The following is a 19,249-nucleotide window of genomic DNA, read 5'->3' on the forward strand; positions in this document are numbered from 1 at the left end:
TTTTGTCAAGAATTTACATTTTTGAATTGGATTTTAAAAACATAGGTTTTTAAAAAATTTTTTAATTTTTATTATTACTTTTTAAAGCAGTGCTGATGTCTTAACTGGGAAATGCCCCTTTGATCTCTTTATTCTGTGCCCCCTCCCTCTTCTATTTACTTTGGCATGTGAGCTTGGCATGAGCCCAAGCCCCAGCAGAACTGGCTAATCCAGGGTAATTGGTCTCAACCTGGCGGGGCACTGTTTGCAAGAAGATCCTGAGGCCAAGACAGAGAAGCTATAGTTAGAAATGCTTGTGGAGGAAATTTTGGCTGCGTGCATGGAATTTAGAACCTCTGTCACGGACTGGTTCTGGCTCCAGGCAAAACATGTGAGGCGGATGGAAGTTTTTATCTTTGTTGTCTCTAGTGGTTCCTTTTCCTATTCCCTCCCCCTCCTTTTTTCCTCTCAGAGTCATAAACCATGTGACGGAGCAGATAGAAATGCAGAGATTCCTGCAGGGGAGGAAGGAGCAAATTGGTACTGAGGGATTGGCAAGGATTAGGGTCCAATGATTAGAAGAAGGCGGGGGATTCAGGGGGTGGGGAGCTCCCATCCCAAATGAGACAATGGGAGGCACAAGTCAGGTTCCCATTCAGGCAGAGGTGAATGGCCAAGGGTTTGCTAATCAAAGAATGAAGAAATCACCACCAAGGGACAACAAGGTTCTCTAGGCAGGTCTGGGTGAAAGACGTCCCGAAGAAGAATCCCTGGAAAGCAGAGTCTTCCCTGGGGATAGCGGAGGGCGCAGAAGCCTGTGCTCTTCATTGCCGACTGGGATTCAGAGATAGACTTCCTCCTTCAGGATGGGACCCAGGTGCCTGTAACTCTGGCCAAGAAGTTAGTTAGGCAGCTGGGCTGCATGCGGTAGGTGTTTAATTGGAAAACTTCGTTCAGACTGTTTCAAGGACACCTGCAGTATAAATCTATGTTCCAGGCATGGTATTTGTGGGAGGAACAGACTTTTCTAGCCTCTACTTGCTGGTGAGCTGATGCTACAGGATTTCATTGGCCCATGGCCGCAGCAGGGCTGGGATCTGCAGGGATGATGGATACGCTCTTTTGCTACCACCTCAGTCTCTATAAAGTGCACTGTGGGGAGTAGTTGATATCACTACTTTGCAACTTAACATAAATTTATTCCAAAGTGTTGCTCCAGTGGGGATACTTATATTTTCTCTCTTAGAGACTTGTAGAATTAAAATGTCCTTATTTAACTGAATTTCTGGTCATAGTGAACAGGGGAAGGGGATTTGGTGCAAGTAGGGAGGAGATAGGGAAGGGGAAATGTCCTTACTTCTTACAATTCCTCTACTTAAGCTGTAACCTAAATTAATGACGGACCTCGTATCAGTAGGTACATACATTTAGCATGCTTACTCAATAAACATGTATTATCTATTATGTGTTAGGTTCCGTGCTGGGTGTAGGAATTATTAAAATGCTTTTTCTTGCCTTGGAGGAGCTCATGATCTTAAGAAAGAGACAGACAGGCAAACAACATTTTCCTCTGCCTATCGCCAAAATGAGAGCAGAGATACGTACAAAGTGCCGTGTGGGCAGAGAGGCAGTTCTCAGAGCTAGAGCAACTCATAAAGAGATGCCTAGACATCCAGGAACTGAGCAAGCAGAAGATCAAGGGTTAAAAATCAATATTATACCTTTCTGCATATTCTCAGTAAATTCATTCTTTTAGGCTAACCTTGTGGCTTTTTGCTCATTTCCATAGCTTTATAAGTAAACATTTTCTAAAATATTAATTTTTTTTTTTTTTTTTTGCGGTACGCGGGCCTCTCACTGCTGTGGCCTCTCCCATTGCGGAGCGCAGGCTCCGGACGCGCAGGCTCAGCGGCCATGGCTCACGGGCCCAGCCGCTCCACGGCGTGTGGGATCCTCCCGGACCGGGGCACGAACCCATGTCCCCTGCATCAGCAGGTGGACTCTCAACCACTGCACCACCAGGGAAGCCCTTAATTTGGTTTTTAACATTCTAGAGGATTATTTACAGTCTTGATGATAGGTAGATACCATTTTAGTGTTTTGGGTAACTCTCGTTACAAAACAAAGCTGCGAAGTACACAGATGGCCTGAGCAGTTAAGAAGTATGTTAGGCCTGTTAGTTTTGAGACTAGGAATAAAAATACGACCCTGGTTTCCACAGTACTCTGTCATCCTCATTGTATGATGGCTACATACTTTTGACTATCAAAGGAAGAGGACACTTTGTGATGTATGATGAAATGAAGGTTGATAAAACTAAAATCCAAAAATATCTTGACAAACTCATGTTGTAGGCTGCTGCCACATGAACTATAACAGGAGTAATCACTACTCTCACTTACAGACTACATCACCCTACAACCATCCACCATCCTACAAACAAACAAAAAACACGAAAAAATTGCATAAGGCCAGAAAGGGATGGTGAGATGCAATTTGTAGCAGTCATACAAAAATGACTTAAGAGTTTCATCTGAGGTGGTAATACAGGGATGCTAAAAAAATTCCAAAATGAACAGGACCTTTGAATTCCCTCTAGAATGAGGGAAGCACTAGTTCTGCTTTCAGACACATCTTTCCAGGTACCACGCTTTAAAAAGACCACAAACTATTTATTAAATACTCATCCATATTACATATGTATGATTGCAGGAATGGAAGATATTTAGCTTAAAGAAAATGAGAAGGAAATAATAGTATTTATACCTGAATTAAATTCTTCTATAGAGCTCCAAGGTGAACCTCAGACCAGTAAGTAGGAGCTAAAAGGAAAACAAATTTTGGTTCACTGTAGAAAGATCAACATTACAATAGTAAGAACAATAGTAAGTTACCCTGGGAGATAATGAGTTCCATGTTCTGGGGAAAAATCAAGCATGGGATAAATGACCGCTGCTTGGGAATATTGAAAGGTTATTAAAATCTCAAATGAGATAATAATGAGTAATACCTATATAGCATTTCCTGTGGTCCTGGCACAATTCTAAGTGCTTTACATGTATCACCTCATTTAATCCTTAGAAGTATCCTATGAGGAAGGTGCTCTTTTATAGATACAAAAACTGAGGCATAAAGGAAGTTAACTAATTTATCCAAGTGCATGTAGCTATTAAGTGGAAACCCAGACATCTGTCTCCAAAGTCCATGCTCTTAACAAATTCACTATAGTGCAGCTGGGATGTACATTATAATGCACTTTATTGAATACAAATTCCTTCATTTACTGAGGGCACAACATTTTAGAGGCAGTGAGAAGAAATTCAGGTGTTTTCTCTGTCACTTTTTATTCCTTCTTATGTCCAGTTTTGAAAGCTTCCAGCCTGCCAAGAAGTTAATGAACTGAGCATATGCCACCTCCAATCCCCTGCCCAACACCTACCAGTTTGGCCTTAGGATGGGCATGTAAGAATGGTATAATTGGAGACAGCAAGGTGATAGGAAAGGAAAAGGAGGGTGGGGCAGAAGTTGGGCTCCTGTGGAGAAGTGGAGGAGGTATTAGACTTGCTGCCTTTTCTCAAGTGTCAATTTAGAAAAAAAGGGCAACCTTGGAACAGATTCAATGCCATTAGTTAAGGAAGATGACAGTGCACATTTTGTTTCTGCAGATTTACTTAGCCTTCAATTTTTTTGCTTTCTCATCTGTTATGGATTGCTAAGTAAATCTCATAAAATAAAAATTCATGATACTTTCTACAGGATACAAGGTGAACTATCTAGGTCTCCATAAAAAAATCTCTATAAATTGACAGAATTTCATCAGGGAATGAAGGTACCTCACCACGGAAAGGTTTGTTTCAGGTATTATACATTCTACTTTCTCTTTTAGTGGCCAAGGTAGCAATAGTTCATTGCCAAATGGCCCTTTCATTTTGATCTATGTACTGGGATTTCTCTTGTCTGAGGTTTATGAGAATCACCAACCAAAAGAATGAGTCTCATAGGCACTTTCTTTCTAAGCTGAGAAACCCAGAAAATGATTTAGCTATTAGAATAGAGAAAATAGAAGTTACCTGGATCCTTCACAAAGGTCCAGAATTTATGAATGGTGCTTTTGCATTACCTGAAACATATTTATTTTGGATTTATAAATTTATGAAATTGAAATTGCTGTGAGGTGCTTAAGGTCATCAATAATTTTCTATGCGAGCACACAGTACAGTAATTTAGTCCTGATATAGTTTCTAACATTAGCAGGATTAATAGTTCCAACTTGTAATTCTATATAAATAAGGAGATAAAAAACATGTTAGCCCATCTATAGCCTCTATGACACAACACAGTGAGAGAAGAGAAAAGAGGGAGAGACAGGAAGGATAATCCTTAAACTCTGGGTTTTTCTATGGCTTTAATAAAATTAGTCAGGCTTTCAAAGATCTGACCTTTGAAAACGATTAGCTTAACTCCAAGGGGATGTTGGGAGGATTAACCAGCTGAATCTTGCAGAGAGATTTCAAGATTTCTCGTGTGTTATTTATTCTTTGGTTTACCAGTTACGTTCCTTTTTAGTTTGATCATATTTGGAGGGATGCCAGAGGCATGATGAAAGATTTAATAAACATGGGTTCCAAATAAAATCACAAGCTATTGTTTGAGGGGGGAAAATTGAGGTAGTGCTAGAAGTGTAGGAGTAATTGTGTGCGTGTGTGTGTGTGTGTGTGTGTGTGTACATGCTGTTCTTTAGATAACCTTGTTGTATTCCTTTACTTCACAGGGGAAGAATCTGAGACTCAGATTGATTTTCTCGATTAACGGTGTTGACAGCTTTCTAATCTTTGGAATTAGAGATCGTAGATCCAAGATCATCTCTGACTTTACAATCTGAGGATGCTCTTAAGGTTTGGAAGCTGAGTGGAATGTGACTGGAGAACTTCAGATTACTCTGTTGGTGAATGGCCTATGTGCTTTGTCTCTTGTCATTGGGTTTCAGGTTTTAAAACATTGTTTGAATGGAAAAAAAAAATCTTTCTAGAACACCTCCTTCCCAAGTCATTCATTTACTCATTAGTCCTTCATTCATCAATTGCTCTGTGCTGATCACCCCTGGACAGAGGGCACCATAGAACCAAGCTCCACAACATTTCTGTAGCACACCAGAGGAATTAAGTATCACCGCTTTGTTGAGAGACAGTCTAACAGAAGGGTTAGGCACACAGTTTCTGGAGCCTTATTGTCTAAGTTTCAAATCCTGATTCCATTCTTGGATAGCTCCTTGCTTAAATCTTGTGGTAGTCTTGAGGATTGAATGAATGAGCATATCTAAAACATTTAAAACACTGAGCACGTGATGAGACTATGTGAGATTGTTGTTGTTGTTTATTCTTTGTTATATTTGTATTCACTATCTCTATAAAATCATAATGTGAATTTATACAAGCTTTACAGGAAAAATAGACAAGGGAAATTAAATTATTTAAGCAAGATTTTTTTATTTTTCTATGCAACATCCATATAGCTTTTTCCTTTTCCCCCTTATAGCCTATGTGCAGTTTGGGAAAACACCCCTGATTTCACGGGTAAGCCAGGATTGGCTTAAGCCAGTCAGCACATTACGTTTCTCTGAACTTTGCTATTGGGGTGAGCATGTGACCTAAGCCAATCTAATCTGAGTGAATTTCAGGACTCTGCTTTGGAATACATAGCTCACTTTCCCTTTACCTCTTGACTTTCCTATTATGTAGTCCTCAAAGCACTTTTTTGATTGTTTAAGTGAATTTGGGTTGGGTTTTCTGTTACTAGCAACTGAAATCTTCTTGCTATAATACTCAATATAATAAAAAAGAAGTCATGAATAACAGCAATAACCACAAAAAATAGACTTTTGGAGAAGTTGCTATGCGGCAAGCACTGTCCTAGGTACTGATCTTTATAATAACTCCATGAGACAGGTATTATGATTCTCATTCTCTGTGAGTCAAAGAGTGAAACTATGAACACCATGTGCAAAGTATCATGACTGCAGACCTTATACTTCCAGCAGGTCCTGTTTGTGGCATATTTTTGTGCCAATATTTTCACAGAAAACAAATGTAAATGTCTAATTATTCAGGCATCCTCTTCCTTGATCCCCCAGATAATTTTTTAAACTAAATATAGAAGATAATCATTTGGGCACAGCAATACTGAAACTTGACAATTAAGGCCCTTGTGTATTGAGGTTTGAATTTTTAATTTTGTTTGTTCATTTTGCTTTATTTTATTGCAGGTTTAATATGAAAATCCTTTTTTTCTAAAATTTGAATGTTCACTGCCTTTTTTTCTATCTCATTTATTGTAATCAAGATATTGGGCTCACTTGCAATAGATTACTCCGACAGAAAGTCAAACTATCTTTCTGGTTCTTTGCATTCTTTGGGTTTTTAAACAAATGCTTTGAAGGTTTATTCCTCAGGAATGAAGATCTTTTCTCCCCTCTATTATATCAATGAGAAGCCAATCAGGAAACAGACACCCTAGAGTAATTTAAACAGGGAAAGTTTTATATCAAGAATAATTAACTGTAACAGATGGTGATCTATGAAGGGTAAAGATAACTCAAAAGAATACTCTAGGGCTCAGGAGGGTACCCAAAGAGGGAACAAATGTGGAAAAGATCTCTCTTCCCTAAGGCTGAGATTAAGGAAGGCCACATTGGAAAAGGTGTGGCTGTGGACCCCTGGATTGCAGAGAATTTTGCAATCCAGTTGCCCAGACTAGGACTTATCCATAGATACTGGACAAGCAGGAACCACTCCTCCAAAGTGCAGGTGGGCCAAGGCTGGGAAACTGGCTTCTGGGATACCTGTGCGACTCATTGGGAAGCTGTCAATCAAGACGCTACTGAAACTTGATGAGAAGCTGTCTGCACATGTGCCACAGAAACTTGATGAGGGTGAGTGCCACTGGAAGAAATGCAAGCATGAAGCTGGCAGCCGTGAGATAGGAACAAGAAGCAAATGGAAGATACCAGAACCAGTAGGAGAAGTCCTGTTCCTCTTGTAGTGTCTCTCCAGTTCTCTTACTGACAAAGTTTAACATCGTGCTCATTGCAAAGAAGAAATATTCCAACATTCCATCTCCATTTTTTTAGGGCAGACAACAAAGGTGGCTTTGGAACTAGGAAGCAATACAGTTTTAGCTGGAACACTTTTGAAGGTAGGGGATTCGTTTTCATTTTACCCTGTTATGTCAGTATTCAATGGTAGCTTTTATTTAAGTATATCCTCTATATTACTTGAAGGTAGGTAAAACAGGTCTCTTATAAAATGTCTCTTCAGGTCCTCACCAAAGTCTTGAGGCTCCCCAAATCCTCCTTGACTAAGGTCCAAAATAGGTTGACTTTTATTTGTAATATAAGACTTTGACCCCAATTAAAATGTAACTGCCTCATGAAAGAAAACTGTTATACTGTTATGGGCCGTTAAACCTTAGGGTGACTGAAGACTCTAATGATAACCATTGATAAGGGAAATGAGAAATTTTTGAGGAACTAGGATGGGGTGGTCACTGAAGGGGAACATGGGCTAAGAATGAAGAGGCTAGGAGTACAAAAGACAGTTTTGTCCATTTCCCAGTTTTGTCTAAACCGATCACATAGAGAAAAGGCAGGGAATAAGACCCTTAAGGATAAGGGAGATATAGCAGTAAATACAGTTACTGGGAACTTTGTATATGATAGGATGGCTTAGATATTTTTGAAGTGAAATAATGAATAACTAAACAGTAGTAGAAGATAGAAGTCCTCAACTGCATACAGTGGATGAAGGGGAGGGTAGTCTATGATGTCTAAGATGCCATCTGGCTCCAACACGTCAATAATTTGTCATTCTATTCCTTGGCATGATCGAATTTCTAACACAGAGCTTGTTTATGAGGGGACAGGACACAGGAGGAAATTGAGAAGAAAAGAAGGTGGAGTGGAGGTAAAGGTGGGGAGTGAAAGTGTGTGCCAGGATGGTTGCAGGTAGGTGGGCTGCAGAGATGACTTGCCCAGTGTGCAAGGCTGAAGGTGGGGTTCTTGAGAAGAAAAATGAAACTATCCAACTTGGAACAAATATAGTGAATTTAGTATTTGATGGTACATTCATTGTGGACATTCTGTTCTTGAATTAGAAGTCTTTTTTTTTTGACCCTAAGCTGAAACTTTCCCCTATCATTAGGGAAACTTTCCTGTCTCTTCTGAACTTCTCTAAGCAACAAGATTCTGAAACACACAGTTTAGCTATATCTTACATATTCCTTCATTGTTGTAGAATTATTCCACGTATTTTGAAAGCAGAGGCCATGACTTGCACATAATTTATACTCTCACGGCACCTAGAAGTGCTATGAGGTTAATGATATGTTTAAGTTTTGATATATTATGAGTTAATGATATAATCAAAGGAAGAATTTCCTATTTGGCATTACATGTTAAGAAAAACTTCCTATAGCAACAAGACTCTTATTCACAGAAACAAAAGGCTAAAGGCTTTGGGCATTCACTCTTTTCTTGAATTGAGCCCCACCCAGAAACTTAAGGAAACCACCCAATTGAATACCTTGGTCCTGCCCATTTATAAGAATTATGGTCCAAATAAAACAAAGAAACTTTATGACAGTGCTCAGTACGAGCTAAAGTCATGACTGGCAGGACTCCAAGCTTTTTTCCAAGATTCTCAAAATAATTCAAGGTGTAAGACGAGAGAGCCAAAAATAAATATTAATAAAAAAGATAAAGAAACATATTTATTAAGTAACTTCATTGTGCCAGGTGCCATAGTATCTTAATGACTCATCTCAACCACACTATTAAGTAGATTTTGTTCTCACTCTGCAGATGAGAAAATAGAGATGGCAGGGTCACACAGTCACTGATGTGGAACCAGGATTTGGATTGAGGCCTGTCTAACTCTGGAGCCCAGGCTCTTTCTACCACATGACATGGTCTCTCTTGAGAAGAGAATCTATGATCATCAGAATGAGTGGCAAATTCACTTACTTAGATTAGGTGCATGACCTGGGTCTCCTCTAAAAGCAGAGAACATTTCCTTGAGGACTGGGTTTGTAGCTTTGAATGAAATTGGCTAGAATGAGGTGGGGCTTATCAGGGAAGTGGCCTAGACAAGAACCACAGTTTTAATCCAGTTGGTGGCCCAGCAGGGCAGGCGTGTGACGGGGAAGATTTTTTTCCAGCTGCCGAAACGAGGGGGCATGATCTGGAAACAGGTAGTACCACAGATGGGATAGCTTTGGAGCCTTGTAAATTTTTGAAGCTAAAAGTACCTGAAATATTTATTTGTTGGGATTTCCCATTACACTTTTAAAATTTCTGTCATCTAGAGGAGACAGCTTTTGTGTACACACATTCTCTTTCTGAGGAAAGGGTTATTTAATAGCTGAAAGCTCTGAGTAGAATAAATTACTTGTACTAATATATGGGATACAGAGAGGTATAAAACATTATAATCTAATCTAATGAAGAGAAGAGAGATTAGAGGCGGGGAGATCAGTTAGGAATGATTATTAGACTGTACAATTGGCAGAATATGGGCACTGATTAAATGTGGGAAACCAAGGAAAGGCAGTTGTTGAGGATGCTACTGCGTTTGTAAGTGGATGACTGGAAAGTTGGTAATGCCAGTACCTGAGTGCTAAATGCTGTGCCAGACACCATTCCAGATGCTGCACGCAAATATCTCATTTCATTGAATCTTCGTAATCACGCTAGAGCCTAGATGAAGGATGTAGAGAGAACAGGACCATGGTGGTGGAGAAGATTTGTTCACTTTTATGGAAATTGATATTCAGGAGGCAATCGAGCATTCACGTGGAGATATCTTAGCCAGGATTTATATTCACTCATAAAGTATTAAGGTGGTAAATCCTACAAGAGTCTGAGGAGACTGGAATTGAAGTTCTGTATCTCAATGATTATTCCCCCTTTCCCCACAATTTTACTGAGAAATAATTGATATACACTACTGTTTAAGTTTAAGGTGTATGGCATGATGGTTTGATTTACAAACATTGTGAAATAATTACCATACTAGGTTTAATTAACATCCATCATTTCTTAAAGATAAAACAAAAATAAAAGAAAAAAAAAACTCCTTGTGATGAGAACTCTTAGGATCTACTCTCTTAACTGTCCTATCTATCATGTAGCAGTGTTAACTATAGTCATCATGTTTTACATTATATCCCTCTTACTTATTTATAACTGGAAGTTTGTGTCTTTTGACCACCTTCCTTCAATTCCTCCTTCCCCTCCCCCTCTGCCTCTGGTAACCACAAATCTGATCTCTTTTTCAACGAGTTTGGTGTATTTATTTGTTTGTGTGGATTTTTATTAGATTCTACCTATAAGTAAGATCTTATTCCTTCTTTGTCTTACTTATTTCAGTTAGCATAATTCCTTTAAGGTCCATCCATGCTGTCACAAACGGTAGGATTTCCTCGTGTTTTTGTATGGGTGAATAATATAATATGTATATATCTCACAACTTCTTTATCCGTTCATCCACTGATGGACCCTTAGGTTGCTTTCATGTCTTGGCTATTGTAAATAATGCTGCTATGAACATGGGGAGGCAGATATCTTTTCGAGTTAGTGTTTTCATTTCCTTTAGATATATTTCCAGAAGTGGAATTGCTGGATCATACAGTAGTTCTATTTTTGATTTTTTGAGGAAGCTCCATACTGTTTTCCATGGTGGCTGTACCAATTTACAGTCTCACTAACAGTGCACAAGTGTTCCCTTTTCTCTACATCCACGCCAGCATGTATCTTTTGTCTTTTTGTTACCATTCCCTTTTGAAACTTCTTGACAAATAATTACTCTCTCTGAACAATTCCTGTCCCCAAACCCCCCAACCCAAACTCCAGCCCCTGGGCCAGCTATAATCTTGTCAGGATGCATCAGCTTGCCTCTTTTTATTTTTGGGGTTGAGTTTCTGGGTTAGCTTTTTTGGTGACCCCTGAGCAGATGTACAGATAATGTGGGCTCTTAACACTGTTCTCTGCTCTTGGGCTTCAGAGAGGGTACGGAGAAAATGGAACCCTCCTACACTGTTGGTGGGAGTGTAAACTGGTGCAGCCACTATGTAGAACAGTATGGAGGTTTCTTAAGAAACTAAAAATAGAGCTACCATATGATCCAGCAATCCCACTCCTGGGCATATACCCAGAGAAGAACATGGTTTGAAAGGATACATGTACCCCAATGTTCATTGCAGTGCTGTTTACAATAGTCAAGGCATGGAAGCAAGCTAAAAGTCCATCAAAAGATGAATGGATAAAGAAGATTTGGTACATATATGTAATGCAACGGAATATTACTCAGCTAATAAAAAGAATAAAATAATGCCATTTGCAGCAACATGGATGGACATGGAGATTATCATACTAAGTGAAGTAAGTCAGACAAAGACAAGTATCATATGCTATTGCTTATATGCAGAACCTAAAAAAAATGATACAAGTGAACTTATTTACAAAACAGAAACAGACTCACAGATTTTGGGAACGAAATTTTGGGTACCGGGGTTGGGAGTGGGGGAGGGATAGATTGGGAGTTTAGGATTGACATGTAAAATCCACACTGCTATATTTGAAATAGATAATCAACAAGGACCTACTGTATAGCACAGGGAATGCTGCTCAGTATTCTGTAATAACCTAAATGGGAAAAGAATTTGAAAAAGAATAGATACATGTATATGTATAACTGAATCACATTCTTGTACACTTGAAATGAACACAACATTGTTAATCGACGATGGCTCCAATATAAAATAAAAATTTTAAAAAAAACATAAAAAAAAAAAGAAAATCAGAGGCAACAGGAACAAGTCTACTTATACTGCTACACACATCAGTAATTTTACTATTGAGACAATTTAAACACAAAGTGTAGATTTGGGCTATATCTTTCAACAAGACAATGGCTTAATTTATAGACTTATTTGAAGTACTGCTTCAGTCAATATGGTTGAACCCAGTTTGGTGTGTAGAATTAGCCTCAGAGACTTTCATCACTCTTTCAGGGTGGTTCCCACAGACGGGTAATGAATAGACTGGGCAAATGAGAATAATTTTTTTAGGCTAGAGCCAACAGAGGAGCAGATGTCCAAAACGTCTATTTAAGGTCTTTTAGGCCTTCTTTCCCAGAAAGCCTGAATCGAGGGGCTTCACTTAGTATCCATCTACCTCTGGTCTTTTACATTCCTGATCCTCAAATTATGATGCAATTCTGATCTATTGTGTTCCTAATTTCGGCATGATCAACAGACTCAAACAGCCTGTGGCCTGTGCTACTTCTAAACTTTACTCTTGATTTCAATAATCATATTTCCAATCTTGAAATTACAATCTTGGCCTGATTCCTGCTTCTCCCTTGCTAGAGTTCTGGTTTCCGTGGCCTTGAATTTGCTTGAGTATGAATCATCCCATTGTTGTGACTCATCAGGAAAGATCCTGCCACTGCTTTCACAGCTTGCCTGCTAGTAAAGATTTAAGAAGTTAACATATCTCAAATCCCCCAAATCTTTTCTTTGATTTCATCTTTACTGTCATTGAGGTCAGTTTAAGACAGGGAGAAAACATAATTGCTTTGCCTTCTCTTCAAAGCCAACATAACTTCTTAAAAGTAATGACAGAATTAAAACCTGACAGAGACTTGGAGACCTGTTCCTCTTCTAAGTACTTACACTGTGTGGGCTGCCTCATAAACGGGCTCATAAATGCAGCCCACACAGTGTAAAACAGTCTGTGGCAACTTGATAGAAATCAGAGATTCACATTCTGGAATAAAAGAAGACTGGAAAAGATTGTTTTGTCTATAACCTGGCGTTTCCTCAGTAGATAGGAGAGAGGATTGCCATACTTAGACATGATAGAACCTATCAATATGGACAAGCAGGTGAGGGAAAGAAGCTGAGATGGGAAAGATGGATACAGAACTGCCCTTCCAGGGGTAGCTGGGTGTCCTCCACGCAGAGCACAACAAGCATGATTTGTACAGGGCTGGTTTTGGCGGGTACTGATTTTCTAGCCTGGTTCAAAAAGAGCCAATTCATTCCCTGAGCAAAGGAAGACCCTAGTCCTTGCTGTTGATGAGGAAAACATTACCTGCTGCCCAGAGTTCAGTTACTTAAGCCTGTAGTACCCAAAGGACAGTATATGGACTGTTGTCTATTATCAGACCACGTGAAATGAGGAGGATAATGTAGTGGTTTTTCCTCTAAAGCTAAATTTAGTCACTTTAAAGAATTGCTTTTTAGTCTGTGATTTGTTCCCTCCTATTTTATTTTTTTTGGTATTAATATGTGCTTTTAAAAAATAAAACAACAGTGTTAGTGGATGGTCATTATTGGTTTTTATATCTTTGCTTAGCAAATTAAAGATGAACAACCTTATATTAGTCTCCAAAATATTTTTTGAAAATATTACTAGTTCATAAAATCCAAACATTTTGGAAGTTCTGATCTAAGCCACACACTCTCCAGCTATATACCAACTGACAAGGAAACAGGAAACCTAATCAGGGAGAGACCATGTTTTTTGCATGGTAGCAAACGGAGTGTGGAACAAAAGTGGCATCGAATTCCAGACCCAATTCTCTAAGTCAGCAGTAGCAGCTGCTGACCATCCTAAATGTCATCTATGGGTTTTCTATCAAAGCTATTTTTTTTTTTTTTGTGGTACGCGGGCCTCTCACTGTTGTGGCCTCTCCCGTTGCGGAGCACAGGCTCCAGACGCGCAGGCTCAGCGGCCATGGCTCACGGGCCCAGCCGCCCCGCGGCATGTGGGATCTTCCCGGACCGGGGAACGAACCCGTGTCCCCTGCATCAGCAGGCGGACTCTCAACCACTGCGCCACCAGGGAAGCCCTATCAAAGCTATTTTTGAGTACCATTTGAAATTATTGTTGTTGTTTGGTTATTATTGATAGTAAATCAGGAAGATGAAAATCAAGGATTTCATGAGAAGTATTGATAAAGCACAAACTATAATTACATAGTTACAGATAAAATGAATGTAATGTTATCTTAAGTGACCATTTAAACATACTAGTTTATTATTCACTGTCAGGTTGGTGTCACAAAGAGATGCTGTTAAATTGTCTGGCCAGGCTGAATCAAAATCCACTCCCTTTGGGAAATGCTCCTCTTGGAATTGATTGTTTCTTTGTCTAAACGCTCATCATATCCATGTCAGGGATGCAAATGCTGGACATTGGGTTAGGTTGCTGTGTTGGGAAGGATTCTAAGGCTACATATGTGCTCAAAGAGAAAGAATGTTATCAATGGTCATTGATATCTTCCAAAGGCTCCAGAGGCAAGGTAGTGGGACATATGTGTGGTGGCTGTGTATTTACCAACTTGGATTGATACCCTCACTTGATATGTAGCATATACTGCTCTAAATTGTAGCTATCAGTTAATTTATACAGAGACACTCTTTCCTGTCACCATGGTGCTTCCTGTGAACTGAATATAAAAGTGGGTTTTCATAAAATGGATTGTGCTTTTCCATAGGAGCAACGCTTTAATTGTGGGATATATTTCTACCCACAGACTCAACATCAAATATACCAGAAATAGCAAACAAAGAATGTCCCACAAAAGAAAAAAGGCCTTGAAACAAGAGCATTGCTTTCTTCCTTAGAATTTAGAGATAAAAAAGACCATCCATGTCCTTGCTACCTACGTGTGGTTGACAGATCGGCGGCATCAGCACCATTAGACTATTAGAAATGCAAAATTTTAGGGCCTTGCCTCTGCCTTTTGACAAGATCCCCAGGTGATTCTTGCTCTGTCAAGGAAACCAGGGCCTGGCAGAGTAGCGAACCGAACAAAGTCTCTCATGACCACAGGATGAGGGCATTCTTAGCACAAGTTTAAAAGAGGAGCCCAGGGCAGCGGGGACACAGGACCGGGCCAAGTCATCAGGAGGGCTGAAAGGAAGAGCTGCGTCATAGGAAATGCTGCTGGGCTGTGCCTGGAAAGTCAGTGCAAACTCACCGGGCTCCTTCCTGGGAAGAGATGATGTGGCCCTTCTAAAATCCCAACGAGTGCCTTGGCTGGAGTTGGGACTCAGAGATTAATCAGTGGGGAGAGGTATAATAAACAAAAGGGGAGAGAACTAGTCATGTCTTTTCCATCCTACTTCCCTCAGGCGGCTCATTAAAATCATCTGGGGAACCTTAGAAACCCTCTAGCGCCTGGGTACCACCCCAAGAGATTCTGACTTAATTGGTCTCAGGTCTGTCCCAAGTGTCAGTATTTTAAAAATTTCCCCAATTGATTGTTTTGTGCAAACAGCATTGCAAAGTCTGTGATATTTTATTTCTTTAAAGACCTTTAAAATAAAGACCTTCAGGGGAAAAAAGTAATAAGTGTTTACACTCCATAAAAGAGCAGCTCTCCTATAGCATAAATACATGCTCACAGAAATTAATAAAAAATTAGATAAGCATTTAATTAGAAATATCTTTTTATTGTGTTAGAACCTAGAAGGATGGGGGTTAGGGGCATGAATTTGAAGAGCTAAATATTTTTCCAAAACTACAAATAAAGTCTGTACTTTAAATTTCCTGTCGCAAACAGATACTCAGAAGTTTAAATTGGGATTAAGAATCGGGGGGCCTGGATCTGATATGTGACCTCCTGCTGGTGATTAACCATGTTGACACTGATGAAAGCGTGGGTGAAGGTGAAGAGTGGCTGTTAATTAGACTGCCTTGAAGTGGAGCAGCTCCACAAAAGGCTAATCCTGGAAATGCAGAGATTCTTTTTATTCCCTTAACACCTAGTTGGAAAATTCCTATGAAGGAAAGCAGCAAGAAGCTCATGTTTATCGGGAGCCTATTCTGTGCTGGGCTAGGCTTTCTCATTGCATTTTCACAACTACCTTGTGAATTAGATACTTTTCAGAGGATGAAGTAGGCTCCCAGAGACTAAGTAACTTGGACATAGTAAATGGCAGATCAGGATTCGAATTCAGGTATGTCTGTCTCCAGGGCCTGTGGTCTTTGTATAGCACACATGCTGTGTTCCCCAGAGGGCAGAAGGGCCTGTTAGATCGTGTTTTTTTGATATCCGTAAAGATATTTCCCACACACGATAGATGGCTGACAAGTATTTCTTTAAGAGTCCACAGCCAAGTGGCATGTGAAACGCATATTAAGTAGATGTGTCCAGCTGTGTTTTACATTGTGGTAATGGACTGTGGTCTGGCTCCTCTCACTTCCCATCACATCCCATCATTCTCTTTCTGGTAAATCTTCAACTATTCCCATCCTATGGTACACTCCTTCTCTCCCTGTGGAGCTGAAGAGCCGAATGCTGGACTAACTCCCAGACTCTCTATAAATCCTATAACTGATGATTCTGGCCTGACAGTCTTTGCCAGTTTAGGTGGAGGGTCAGATTGGACCAAGCCTGGAGACACCCAAGAGAATTCAACGAGTTGCATGGTGCTTGAGCCCTGATTTGACTTCGATCCAGGTGGAATTGGGATAGAATCATAACTTCAAATACTCTAATTCAGAGATTCGTTCAGGCTTAACACTCAATAGTTAACATTATGGTTTCCTAAGACTATATTTCTGAATTATGGATGGAACTGAATAAAACTATTGTCAAAGGTAATTCTGGAGCTGGCTCTTCTGTATAATTTGATGTACTCAAGACTGCTCGAATCACTAGGGTGAGCTCATGGGAAAAGTTTTTTGATAGCAACTCTGCAAAATGGACACTAAATATTAAACACCTAACATAAAAGCTGTAGTTTTCATTAGATTTGAATGAGAGAAAGTGTTAAAAATAAGCAATTCTATAAAAAAAGTACCGGTGGTTAAAGAATTGGTAACAGTTGTAAGATTGGTTTGGCAGCAGAAGCAGTCTTGTGGTGGTTTGGGACAGCTGTAAGGGCACATGACTGTCACAAGTTATGGTTTCAATCCTAAGCATGGTGTGAACATTCATTAATCTGGGTAAGAGTTAGCTAAGTGGAAAATACAGTTTTGGGACTAGTCTGAAACTTACCCAGTGCATTACTTTGGGATCTCCCCACCTCCAACTTAGTGTTTGACTGATTTCCTCTTTACTCAAAGTTTAGATGAGAGAGACGACAATGATGAGAATATTTGTGATTCACTAGGTACACAATGGTTCTAGGTTTTGTGTTAGGCACTTGTATGCACACATTAGCTCTGAAGTTAAAGCTCATAAATAGAAAGGACTTATTTCTTTATTTAAAAAGTTTTCTTCCAGTTTTATTCAGATATAATTGACATACAGCACTGTATAAGTTTAAGGTATACAGCATAATGATTTAATTTACCTACATCATGAAGTGATTACCATAATAAATTTAGTGAACGTTCACCAACTCACACAGGTACAAAATTAAAGAGATACAAAAAAACATTTTTTTTCTTGTGATGAGAACTCAGGATTTACTCTTAAAAACGTTCATATATAACACACAGCAGCGTTAATTACATTTGTCATGTTGTACATTACATCCCAAGTACTTGTTTATCTTATAACTGGAAGTTTGTATCTTTTGATAGAAAGGACTTACTGTAGATACAGAGTGCCAGCTTCCATCTTGTTCTCCATATTCGGAAGGAGCTATAGCATCTTCAGGGACACTAGCAACACTATTATTGAGCTGTCCTGGAACTGTGCTTGGGTGGGACAGGTGCTAGAGTTAAGTCAGGGAAACAGAAGTCATGCTCTGTTCAGGAGTCTGTATTCCCTGAAGAAACTGAATATCAGGAGTAGTCTTGGCAGGGTATGATCCAGTTCCTTTGTTTCCCAGTATAGTTAAAAGTACAGGGGAAAAAAAGCATGAAGAAAGGGAACAAGTCTGTATTCACAGGTTGTCTGCTATATTGAAGACTTTCTTGGGCAGGCTTTTTTTTTTTTGCGGTACGCGGGCCTCTCACTGCTGTGGCCTCTCCTGTTGCGGAGCACAGGCTCCGGACGCGCAGGCTTAGTGGCCATGGCTCACGGGCCTAGCCGCTCCACGGCACGTGGGATCTTCCCGGACCGGGGCACGAACCCGCGTCCCCTGCATCGGCAGGCGGACTCTCAACCACTGCACCACCAGGGAAGCCCCTGGGCAGGCATTTTTGACGCAGTGAAAATCATGCAATCAAGGAGCTTTAAAAATAGACAAACATAGCAGACTTCTCCCAGTGGAGAATGTACACTCCCTTCCAGGTGTTACATCAACAAAAGAACAGACGTAGTGAGCAGAGTTCTGACTCAATGTTGGCCGCCACTTAATGTCTTGCCTGAGCTCTTGTGTAGTGTACCTCCTGAATAACCATTCATGGCATCCCTGACACAAGATTTTATTTTATTTATATTAGTTTACTGCTTATAAGATAAGGGGATGGTTGAAGAAAAGTATTTCATCTTCAGAGTCTCAGTATCGTATGTTTTCAACTTGTATGTAGTGGGAAAAATTTCTCCCCTCCTAAGTTGAAACTCTAAGAAGAACAAAACAACGAAAAACCCAAATATGTCCAATTTTCATAGGTCAGTCAGTGGCTTTTGTACTGCAGAGCAAAATTTATTGTGGATTCTACTGTGGGTTTCCAGAGAGGGGAAATGTAGGTACTTTCTGGAGGGTGGATCTTGGTGCTACCCCTTGAGAGACAGTGAACAGATGTAGGAACTTGAAGCCATTCAGGGAGGGAGGAGAAGAAGGAGAGTATTGGGTTTCTAGTTTGAGAAGTGAGTTAAAAGTCCTGATGATAAGCGTTTGGATATTAGTGGGAAGATTATGGGAATGAAAAGACCCCGTAATATGTTCATGTGAAATCTAGGCCCCATCAGAAATCAAGGTTAACAGAATTAGTCACTTTCACTTATTCTCGTGTCATAATACTTACAAAATAGCATTGTTAATCTACTTGATAGAATTGTCAGAGGCTGCAATTTGGATTCCCAAACTCTATCACAATCTTCTTTAGCTTAAATTGTAGAAAAAATACATTAAATATATTTTTGAAAAAAAATGGAGTGGTGTATTCATCCGTAATCTTATAACTCTGACCTTTTCTCTCTTAGACTTTCCTAAACACATACATATATTTAGTTGTAGTAATTATGTACATGCAGTTTTGTGCTCTACATTTTGATGTATTTTCTCATAGATATTTTTGTATTGCTTAATAGTTTTCATAATGATCATTTGTAACAACTGCAAAATATTCCATTGAGTGGATGTACTA

This window comes from Delphinus delphis, chromosome 7 (assembly GCF_949987515.2).
Source record: "Delphinus delphis chromosome 7, mDelDel1.2, whole genome shotgun sequence".
NCBI classification, from domain to species: Eukaryota; Metazoa; Chordata; class Mammalia; order Artiodactyla; family Delphinidae; genus Delphinus; species Delphinus delphis.